Below are 12,595 nucleotides of genomic sequence, written 5' to 3' on the forward strand. Positions count from 1 at the left end.
CATAGTAAAAATAAGTTTGCTAGAGTACTGACATTATGTGAGGATCGTCGTGGAAGTGGCATGGTGTGGGACCAAGGTTGTGGTGGCAAAAGGAAAAAGCTGGTCTGGACCTGGTTGGTGGATGAGCGTGAGGGTACTGAGATCATGGGAAACATCGTCAAATGTAAAAGTTGGGGAGAAAATAATTGAGGGTGGGGTTAGAAAACAAGATAATTTGAAAAGGAATTTAGTTATATGCCAAAGGGAATGGAGAGTTGGAACGTAATTGCCCTAGATTATACTTTACAATGTGATCCTGTAGGCAAGCTGCATATAATATCGTTTCTGTGTGAGGATAAGCCTGTATCATCTTCATGGATTTTTGATAGAATACCAGCATTTAAAAGTAACAGAGCTGTGCTTCTATCAAGAAGTAATTCTCCTCATAATCCACTTTTCATTTTAATGTGCTGTACGGTGGCTTGCTCATCACTCTTTTTTCTCTCTCATGACGACCCTAAGTCTATTTTTCCAAAAGACAACCACTGACAACCCCAAAGCCACTGTTCTGAGTTCTGACTCCTATGAGTGTTTCAGGTAATACTGTTCTTAGCGCCCATGTCATCTTTCTTATCCTTCCATTTGCTTTCTTGGCTGCCAAACGGCTCCCATTTATCTGTCTCCTTTTTCTTCTGTCCAGCCATTCTGAGTGGTAATTTTTCATCCTGTTTCCTTATTCCAGTGATCCATTCATTTTCTTTAGGCTCCCTTTCCTTCCTCCTCCACACCCCGTTCCTGACAGCACTTTCGCTAGTGATGTTTTGAAGCGTTTCAGGAGTTGGCAGCTGAAGATGGTGATGGAGCTGGAATGAGAAGATGAGTTTATTGAACAGCAATCCCAGGGTTTCACATTAGAGTTCTTGGCGGTCAGTGATGGAAAATCAACTCAGCTTAAGGAAAAGGGAATTTATTGGTTCACATATCAGAAGAGGAAAAGCAGGGTGGGAGGAATTACCGTAGGAACCTGGACTTCACAAACTAGAATCAGAATTTAGTGAATTCAGTGCCACTAGGTCACTGCCTCCCTTTTCTCCACTTTTTTTTTGTTTTTTGATGTTTCTTTCTGCAGGTAGGTTTCCCCTATGTGCTGGGAAATACGGCTACTGACTTTTAGCTCCAGATTCATATCTTCCAGCAGACAAAGGGCTTCCTTTCTCTCCTGCCCACCCCCTCCAATCCCAGATCCATATAGCATTCCCAGGGAGGGCATCTGAGTGATTCTGATTAGTCATGTGTCATGAGGGGGTAGGGTGGAAGGGACTAGGATATGGCACTCACAACCCCACCAGAACCATCAACAGGCAGAAGAGTGGCTCTTGAAAGGATGCTAGGATGATAAAAACAGTGTATAAGCACTGCAGAATAAAAACAAAAAAATTTTTTTCCCTGCATAATTACACAAAGACGAAATCTCTTCCTCTGTAGTTACCCTTACAATTAAAAAATTAACTTTGAAGAGAAGAATTATACTATTATAGTATAGGGGTTCCCAACTACAAGTTCGTTCATTTGTTTTTTTCCCCTAAAACAACACCATATTAGATTTTTTAAAAGAAAAGTCTGATATAATCTCCCTCTCTCAATCCACACTGGTTGAGTAGTCCTCTCCCACACTGACTCTGGGCTTGGCGGTTTGACTTGTTTTGGCCGGTGGGACAATAATACACATGATACAAAACAGAAGCTTGAAACGTGGGCATTGGGGCATGCCCTCACCTGCTGCTCTTGAGAACCCTATTAAGCCTGGGTTAGCCAGCTAGACTATGAATAGCACACGGCCTAGTTATACCCATCATTCCTACCAACAGACAACCAAATACTAGACATGGACCACCAGCTCACCGCAAAAACATAAGTGAGCAAAGATGACACCACATGGAGTAGCAGTGAGCCATCCTAACTGAATCAAGCCCAAATTTCTGAGGAAAGTGAGGGAGCGAACCACATGGACATCTAAGGGAAGATCATTCCAGACAAAGGAAGTTACCAGTATAATAATCCTAAAGTATGATGGGCCTAGCTTGTTCCAGGCATAGCAAGGAAGCCAGTGACTGGAGTGCAATGAGCAAGGGGAAAGGAAGTAGGAAATGTGATCAAAGAGGTAGTGGAGGAGAGTGAATTTGCCCCGGGGCCAATGCCATTGTAATGACTAGTGTTTACTCTGAGTGAGATGGGAAGCCTTTGGAAGGTAGTGAACAGAGGAGTCATGTGATCTGACAAAGGTTTTAACATGATCCCTCTGGCTTCTGCGTTGGGGAGAGTTTGAAGTAGGGAGTTGGCTAACGTGAAAGGGAAACCAGTTGAGAGGCAGTGATCCAGGGAAAGAGATGATGGTAACTTGGATGGTAGCAATCAAGGTAGTAAAAAGTGATTGAATTCTGGCTATATTTTGAAGACAAAGCAGCAGGATTTGTTGGAGGGTAAGAAGTAGGGTGTGTGAGAGAAATTGAGTCAAGGGGGACTCCAAGGTTGTGGGTTTGAGGAAATGGTAGTTCCATTGACTATGATGGTGAAGTTACAGGAGGAGCTCGTTTGTAGGTGAAGATCAGAAGCTCAGCTCTGGACGCCTTAAATTTGAGATGTTCAGTACATATCCCAGGGGACAGATCAAGAGGGCAGCCCGAGTTCAAGATTAAAGTCAGCTGGAGGTATAGAGTTGAGTTATCAGCACGTGGATGCTATTTAAAGCAATGCGACTGGAAGAAATTACCAAGGGAATGTGCACATAGGAAAAAACCTTTCAAGGACTGAGCCTTGGGGCATTCCAGTGTTAAGGACAGGGAGATGAGGACTCAACAAAGAAATCTGAGAGCGAGCTTGTAGTGAGGTGGGAAAAACAAACAGCTGAGAGAGCAAATATCCCAGAAGCCAGGTCAGAATGTATTTCAAGGATGAACCCAGAGATCAAATGAGAGAATGCACTAATTAGGACAACAAAATCATTATCATGTGATGATCATGTTTCTGCGAACAAAATGACAAACTGGATTTCTGGTTTAAGTCTTCTGTGAGTTGGATACTCCAAGTTGGACTCTGAGCAATGATTCTGCTTTGGGTCTGCTGACCAGATCGGGTAAGACTGAGGGCCAGGCCTTGGACTGTAGTAAATTCATGTGACCTTGTGAGGTGATTTGGCAATCCCTCTGCTTGTATCTGCTTTTAGTGACTTTTTAGCTTTGTCACGTGCAGGGTCTGCTTGGGAATTCCGTCCTCACATCTGCCTCTCACCAGCCTGCCCTGTCAGAGCTACTCTATCAGCTGTCTTTAAGAGATGTCCCATATGGGCTGGGTTTTTCATGCATGGGTTTTTGGAGTCATTGCCACACACATGGTGAATGGTGAAATAGAAACTATGGCCCTTATCTCAGTCAGATTGGAATTTGTGCAGGAGAAAGACTTGCCTGGAAACCAGAAAGTTTTGGTTCCAGTTCTAACTCAATCACTTAATTAGATCTATTATTTAAGGTAAGTTACTAAACTTCTTAGGGCCTCAGTGTACTATCAGGGTAGGTTAGATTATGCAGCTGTTAATAAATTAACTTTGAAGTCTCAGTGGCTTAACACACCAAAGGCTTACCCCTTGCTCCTGGTATACGTTTATCCCAAGCTTATGAACAGGCTCTGCTCCCCTCAGTTGCTCAGGGACCAGCCTGTTGGAGCTGATGGAGATTCTATCAGCTAGGAGCTTCTGTGGCACTCCCACCCTCCTTAATCCCTGAGCTTGGGGGAAGAGAGGAAAGGGGAGGAAAGTTCATATGGGCTTTTCACTGCCTCAGTTCTGAAGAACTGTGCTTTGTTTCTGCTTAGAGCCCGTTGGTCACAGCTAGTTACATGACCTCACCTAACTACCATCAGAGCCGTGAAATGTAGAGAAACAAATGAAATCTTCACTGACCATTGTAGTCTACGTCACACTCAGTTTCTACATCTGTTGATAAGGTTAATAATAATACTATTATTATTATCATAGAGATACTATTATTTATCTCATCATAATAATACTATTATTTATCTCACAGAGATGTTAGGAGGATTAAATGAGGTAATACAGGTGACACGCTTAATGTAGAGCCTGACTCCTAGCAAATGTTGGACAAATTCTAGCCATGATAAATGTATTATTAAGTGGGCAACAAATTGTACTATTATTATTCTTATTATCGTCATTTTATGATTCTCCTAAAAGCAAAAGTGATTTTGCCAAAGCTCTAAACCATTTGTCACCTTTGGGCCGTTACAAAGTCATTCTGCCCTGAACTTCGGCTCAGGATCAAGACAAGGGCCACTGACAAAAAAAATTCCAGGAAAACTGGAATTTGACGAGGCTTCTCTTTACCCTCTACCCCTGGCCTACCCCTTTTGCCAATACTCCTGGCCATGAATGCCTCTGTCAGCAACCCAGGAGGAAGTCTGAAGACATTGGAAGCTTTCAGCTCTTTCTCCTCCTAAATGATCTTCCAGGGCCCAGAATGATTCCTACACATCCAGGCTCTAAGAGTGTGAGACACGGGAGGCTGCTGGGACAGCTCAGTTTTCCCGGCAGTAAGGCTCCCATGTAAACAGTGGAACCAGAAGGACTTAGAAAAATGGTCATACTCAACAAGCGGACTCGCTCTTGTCTGGAAATGTTTTTCAGCTTTCTATTTTCTATCTGGTGGTTCAAGGTATGAAGTTCCTACGTGACCTGGTTAAAAGCAGAAAGGTCTGTTGAGAGGCCCTATTTGTTGGTAAATATAGGAATGCGGAGAAGGAAGGAAAAATGCCAGGTGGTCCTTCAGCCTAGACTCTCTAGAAAGTCCAGCAAGACTGCTTAGCCTGAGAGTTGATCCTGTCCACTGCCTGCTACCTTGGCTTTGCCTCCTTACATTTGGCTCCCAAATCAACCCTCCTCCTTTTTACCTCCACGCCTTTGCCTGTGCTATTCTTTCTTCCTGGAACACCCTGCCCTTCTGGCTTCTGTATTCCACCTGCCAAATGAAATCACACTCATTCTTCAAGGTCTGGTTCAAGTGCCACTCACTACTTCCTTGACACCTTTGAAGAGCTAATTGCAAGGATTATGTTTTTGTATGCTATTAGCAGTGTCTGATGTTCAATAAATGTGTCAAGTTGAAAATCTCCCTCTCTGTTAATTTTATCCTTTAGTGTATGTTTTTTTGGAAGCCATTGACTGTGTCAAAGTTTCAAAAAGTTTGTGGAAAGTTGTTTCTTCCCCAGAGTCTCATCAGGAAAAGCATTAAGTGCTGAAATTCCCCCAAACTGTTATGTTTATAAAACTTGCAACAGTTGCCCAAGAAATCAACCTTAATTATGTGGTATCCTCTTACCATCTGTGAAACTGACTTGTAGATTAAGACCTAACCTCATCTTCACCTAATATGCTTGCTCTTCTTCCTGAGGAAGCTGTGTTATTAGCTACGTTTGTGGAGCTCTCCAGATAGCAAAGTCTGTGCACATACGTAACCTCATTTAGTGCCCATCATGATCAGGGGGCTTGGTAAAGTGGGGGATAACATTTCATATGCAGCTTTTATAATCAAGCAAATATGGCCATCTCTGTTATTTCAGCAGAGTCAATCTGATCACATTTGGGATTGCTTGGGTAAGAAACTCAGGATTTACGACCTGCTATTGCATTTCAAACAGCATGAAGAAAGTGACACTGTTGTTTCCTAGAAGGCAAAGCTTCTTTTGTTTTTTTCATTACACAGCATCTTTATTTTATGATGCAAAAAAAATTATAAATCACTTTTTGGACTGTTTTGATGTCTGTAAAACAACTTGTAAAAAATGGAGTCAGTCTTTTTCAAGAAGTCCTTGTGTGCGCTGACCTTCTGGGCACCCATCCGCATGGCCCAAGGTGCTGGGAGTCTATGTTTGTCAAGGAGAAAGCCTCTCTCTGGCACCCTGATGGCTGTCACTGTGACCTGGGGTTGGCAAGACTGTGTAGACATTAGAGGTCTGGTCTACTCAGCGGGGGGCCTGGGAAACATTGTTCTGGAAGCGGGCAAGGTGGATTCCTTGTTCATCTTGCCACCCCTCTCCTGGTTGAGCACCGGAATTGCTCTGTTTTCCCATCCAGTGTACTCAGCACATTTGTCCCCCACAAAAAATTATTGTGGGGACTTAGAATCCCAAGTCAAGTATTCTTCTGTATCTGACCACTTATTTAAACTCCGAAGGGCTCTCTTCTAAACTGGTAAAAGTATTACCTGAATCTTGGGCCTTTGGCTGTTTGTTCTGGTCCAGCTACCTCTGCTAGGTGGGCTTTGCACCAGCCTTACAGGCGCAAACCCTACCAGAGCCTTCAGCCTCCTGCCTTGGGGTGTTTCCCAGAAGGGATGGGTAGTTAATGTCCCATGGAGCAAACCTTTGCCCACTGGGAGATGGAAGCTGGCAGATAAATTATTCTTCCTTCCTGTTAGTTTTTCTTCTTTCCTTATTTTTTAAGGCAAGATTGAGTCTTTAAAAACCATAAGAATTCATATTCTACTCTTAAGACCAATATCTACAGACATTGGCTTGATGAGTTACTTTATTTTCATCCTTTGCCACTGGCGATGCTGAATACAATAAAAACGATCACACCCCGCTCAGAGTGACTCACCGGGCTAGGGAGTTCTGCGCTTACAGACAAATCCTCCAGAAGTTCATGTCAAGTAGTCAGAAGAAGGACAAGTAAGCAGGTAAATTACAGTATATTGTGATGTTTCATAAAAGAGGTATAGGGACTTCCCTGGTGGCGCAGTGGTTAAGACTGCGTGCTCCCAGTGCAGGGGGCCTGGGTTAGATCCCTGGTCAGGAAACTAGATCCCACATGCATGCCAAAACTAAGAGTCCACCTGCTGCAACTAAGGAGCCCGCGAGCTGCAACTAAGTCCTGGTGCAATGAAAAAAAAAAAAGGTATAAATAAAATATAGTGGAAACAGAAGACAGGGGAAATAATTCCTTTGGGGGAATCAAAGAAGGATTTATTTCTTTGGAGAAGCTGTCCTGATTCCCTTGAACTTACCAGAAACGTAGCTCTATGAGGCCAGGAACCATGTTTATTTTGTTCATGTCAGTATACCAGGCAGCGAGAATCATGCCTTGCTCAGAGTAAAGCCCTCAAATATTTGTAGCCTGAACAACAGCTAATAGATTAAGAGCAGTGACCACAGGCCAAGCACTATGATAAGTGCTTTTGTTTGCATTATATTATTTAATCCTCATGGGATCCTTATGAGATTTTGCAGTAGAGAAGCAAGACGTAGAGAAGTTAAGGTGGTCCCCATGGTTTCTAGTTAGAGACAGAGCTTTTATTCAACCCACCTTCTGCTTATTCCAATCCCATGCCCTCCGCTAGGCCAAACTCAATAAAGAGAATCTATCAATTTTTAAAAAGTCTTATTGGTGTATAGTTGATTTACAATGTTGTATTAATTTCAGGTGTACAGTAAAGTGATTCAGTTACACATATACATATATTCATTCTTTTTCAGATTCTTTTTCCATATAGGCTATTACAGAATACTGAGTAGAGTTCTCTGTGCTATATAGTAGGTCCTCGTTGGTTATCTATTTTATGTATAGTAGTGTGTATATGTCAATCCCAAGCTCCTAATTTATCCTCCTTCCCACTATGTTTCCCCTTTGGTAACCATAAGTTTATTTTTGAAATCTGTCAGTCTGTTTCTGTTTTGTAATTAAATTCATTTGTATCATTTTAAAAAAATAGATTCCACATATGAGTGATATCATATGATATTTTTCTCTGACTTCACTTAGTATACCTATCGACGTTTTGATGACTGCCGTTGACGTGATTATTTTCCATCCACTGGCTCTCTTACTCATTCACCTAGCATGTAGGAGACCGCCAGCAGCTGGGATAATTAGAGTGGGACTTGAGAACCCCTTTGACCAGATGCCCTCTGGAAATAACACTGTATCAGTTTGCTAGACTTGGGGAGCTTCATTCCATCTTTGAAATGTATGGGAATTTCCCACTGAGCAGCTGTTGGCCAACTGAGACCTAATTAGTCCTAGAGCATAAATAATAAGTGATCACAGAGGGTTCCTCCTCCCTCCAGTTGGGGCTCCAGATGCTGGCCAAGTGTTCCAAAGGCAACTCTGAGGATGAGGCTAAATTGTATCTAAAAATGTCATCTGGGAATTGCCTGCCTCAGAACCACAGGAATGCTCGTTAAAAAGGCAGATACCTGGGCCAAATTTCAGGGCTGCAGATTCACAGTCTCCCCCATGACTCCTTCATTCGTAACATCTGAGAATCACTGCCTCGTTGGGCTTTGGGAAATTTGACAGGATGAGACTTGTGTCCCTAGGTTTAATTTTTTTCTAGCCCTGCTTCTAAGAAGAGGTTTCCGTTAGGTTATGTGCTCATATATAATGGTTACACAGTGGTTATCACACAAGGTAGTAGCAGGCCATAAGCTGAAGCATAAAGTCAAGTAAGAATTCTCCCTCTGGGCCTAAAGAATCGAATAAAGGCCTTGGGAAAAATGAAGACAGTGTACTTTGAAGAAGCAGCAGCCAACCTGTGGTCTTTGAAGCTGTGACAGAGAAAAGAGCTCTGGAAGCTTTGCTTTAGTGGCTCAAAATCGCTTTCCTTACAGCCTTCACACAGCTCAACAGAAGCCACAAACCTGAGGGTAATGGGCTGGGTCTGCGTGAGGTTGAAAACAATTTTGGATAATACATCACATTTGAAAATCAGGAGTAGGGGCTTCCCTGGTGGCGCAGTGGTTGAGAGTCCGCCTGCCGATGCAGGGGACACGGGTTCGTGCCCCGGTCCGGGAAGATCCCACATGCCGCGGAGCGGCTGGGCCCGTGAGCCATGGCCGCTGAGCCTGCGCGTCCGGAGACTGTGCTCCGCAACGGGAGAGGCCGCAACAGTGAGAGGCCTGCATACCGCAAAAAAAAAAAAAAAAAAAAAAAAAAAATCAGGAGTATTCACATAAGAATCTGGATTCCTGGCCTCTCTTGATAAACCCCTAAATGTGGCAATGCTGGGTCTTTTCTGAACCAGCAGTTGGTGAGACTTTAGCAGACACCGCCCACCCCTCCCACCTCTGTTTATCCAACACCGGGCCACTTCACTCATTTCCATTACCTGCAGAGGCTAAGCATTTGCACTCCTGACAGAAGCACAGCTGGGAGAGAAGCAGGAGGAATACTGAACAGGAAGCAGACGCTCCTGGAAGGAAGCATGTTCTTGATATAAAAGCCTCCCTGTCCTGCCACCATTTTAAATTCCTATGTTGATTTACTAGTTGACAATAACTTAAGAATGTTTAGAGGAAACAGCATGCAAGCAAGACTCTAAGGCAGGAACAGAGTGATATCACTTACATGTGGAATCTAAAAAGGTACAAATGAACATATCTACAAAACAGAAATAAAGTCACAGATGTAGAAAACAAACTTACGGTTACCAGGGGGGAAAGGGAAGGGGAGGGATAAATTGGGAGATTGGGATTGACATATACACACTACTATATATAAAATAGATAACTTTACTAAGAACCTGCTGTATAGCACAGGGAACTCAATACTCTGCAATGGCCTATATGGGAAAAGAATCTAAAAAAGAGTGGATATATGTATATGTGTAACTGATTCACTTTGCTGTATACCTGAAACTAACACAACATTGTAAATCAACTAGACTCCAGTAAAAATTTTTTAAAAAGGTAACATAAAAAAAGAAGATAGTCAAAATAAGTGGCTCCAGATACCTACTAATGCCCCAGGGCCCCCAGCTCCACCTGGGAGGTCATGTCCAGGGATTGCTTCCTATTTTTATGGAACAGAGCTATTTGTCTGTGTATGCCCTTAGCCTCCAGGGCGATAAATTCTTAAATTACTTTTATAGGAGAAGCTTAGAGACTTGTAGAAATTAATTGCCTTTTGTGATAACGTGTATATAGTGACAAAAGAAAGAAATGCTTGGATGGATGTAGCTAAATACTTCCTGATACTTTCTAGGTACCAGCCTGGCTGGATGCCTGTTGCATTCATAGAGTATTACATTTGATCCTCACAAACCCCATGAGGTAGGTCTTGCTACCCAACCTTATGGATGAGGAAACTGAGGTTCAGAGAAGGGAAGAGGGTTGCCCAAGGCACACTAGTGGTAAGTGACAGAGCTGGGCTTTAAATCCAACTGTGCCTGATTGTGAAGTTAGCAATTTTTCTACCCGGGGGTGTCATGTGATATTTTCTCATGTTTTACATGGTTTCAAGAGACATGTTATGACAGGAGACATATATAATGGTACTTATTGGATTGTATTATACTAAGCAGTAGGTCATGCCACCTTAGAAATTTAACAGCATTTTTCTAAGTGGTGTGAATGTTTACCTGCCTTTGGGTTAGGACTATCACAGGTGACCCCTTCTGACTTCTAAAAAATTGTGATTATTTTTCAATTATTTAGCACTATATAGTTTAATTTTTTTGGAGAAAGATCCTTAAAAGAATGTATATTAAAGCCTGCAATTTCTTTAGAAGAAAGAGGGAAAGTTTTGCCAATTAACTATACATTCATTCATTTCACTTCATTCATTTTTAGTTTTATTTTCCCCTAGCTTTATTGAGATAATATTGACATATAACATTGTATAATTTAAAGTGCACAGCACGTTGATTTGATACACTTATCTATTACACAATTATTACCACCATAGTGTTAGCTAACACCTCCATCTCTTCACATAATTACCATTTCTTTTTTGTGGGGAGAATATTTAATATCTACACTCTCAGCAACTTTCAAGAATATAATAAAATATTATTAACAATAATCACCGTCGTATACATTAGATTCCCAGATTCATCTAATAACTGAAAGTTTATACTCTGACCCAACATCTCCCCTTTTCCCCCACCTCTCAGCCCCTGGTCCTACCAGCCTACTCTCTGCTTCTGTGAGTTCAGTTCTTTTAGATTCCACGGGTAAGTGATATCATACAGTATTTGTCTTTCTCTGACACTTATTTCACTTAGTATAATGCCCTCAAGGTCCATCCATGTTATGGCAAGCAGCAGGATTTCCTCCTTCTCATGACTGAATAATATTCCACTGTGTGTGTTGTGTATTTACCACATTTTCTTTACCCATTTATTGACAAACACTTAAGTTGTTTTCATATCTTGGCTTATTCTTTGATGATAGCCATTCTAGCTGTTGTGAGGTGATATCTCATCGTGGTTTTGATTTACATTTCCCTGATAGTTACAGATGCTGAACACCTTTTTATGTACCTTTGGCCATTTGTATGTCTTTTTTGAAAAAAAAGTCCATTCAGTTCCTCTGTCCTTTTTTAAAAAAAAATTTTTTTTGCCCTTGAGTTGTATCAGTGCTTTGTATAATTTGAATATTAACCTCTTATCAAATAGATGATTTACAAATATTTTCTCCCATTCTGTAGGTTGCCTTTTCACTTTTTTGATGGTTTCCTTTGTGCAGAAGGTTTTTTCTTTGATGTAGTCTCACTTACTTATTTTTGCTTTTGGTGTCAAATCCAAAAAATCATTTCCAAGACCAATGTCGAGGAGTTTATACTCTATGTTTTCTTCTAGGAGTTTCACAGTTTGAAGTCTTACATTCAAGTCATTAATCCATTTTGAGTTAATTTTTGTGTATGGTATAAGATAGGGGTCCATTTTCATTCTTTTGCAGGTGCTACCCAATTATCCCAATGCCATTTATTGAGACTATCCTTTCCCTATTGAGTATTCTTGGTGCCTTTGTTGTAAATCAAATGACTGTATATGAGTGGGTTTATCTCTGATCTCCCTGTTCTAGTTCATTGATCTGTGCATCTGTTTTCATGTCAACCCTGTGCTGTTTTAATTACTAGAGCTCTGTAATATAGTTTGAAATCAGGAAGTGTGATGCCTCCAGCTTTGCTCTTTCTCAAAACTGCTTTGGCTATTCAGGGTCTTTTGTCATTCCATACAAATTTTAGGATTGTTTTATTTCTGTTGGAATTTTGATAAGGATTACATTGAATCTGTATTTTGCATTGGGTAGTATGGATATTTAACAATATTTTTCTAATTCATATGCTCAGAGTATCTTTCCATTTTTCATGTCTTCTTCAATTTCTTTCATCAGTATTGTATAGTTTTCAATGTATAGGTCTTTCACCTCCTTGGTAAAATTTATTCCTAGGTATTTTATTCTTTTTGATGCAATTGTAAATCAGATTGTTTTCTTAATTTCTCATTCCAATAGTTCATTGTTAGTGTGTTGAAACACAGCTGATTTTGTATCCTGCAACTTTACTAAATTTGTTTATTCTAACAGTTTTTGGGGGGGAGAATCTGTAGGGTTTTCTATATATAATATCATGTCACCTGTAAATAGATAAAACTTTACTTCTTATTTTCTGATTTGGATGCCTTTTCTTTCCTTTTCTTGCCTAAATGCCCTGGGTAGGACTTCTAGTACTATTTTTAATAAAAGTTTAAAGAGGGCTTCCCTGGTGCCACAGTGGTTAAGAATCCGCCTGCCAATGTGGGGGACACGGGTTCAAGCCCTGGTCTGG

The sequence above is a fragment of the Lagenorhynchus albirostris genome, chromosome 17 (genome assembly GCF_949774975.1).
Source record: "Lagenorhynchus albirostris chromosome 17, mLagAlb1.1, whole genome shotgun sequence".
Taxonomy (NCBI): Eukaryota; Metazoa; Chordata; class Mammalia; order Artiodactyla; family Delphinidae; genus Lagenorhynchus; species Lagenorhynchus albirostris.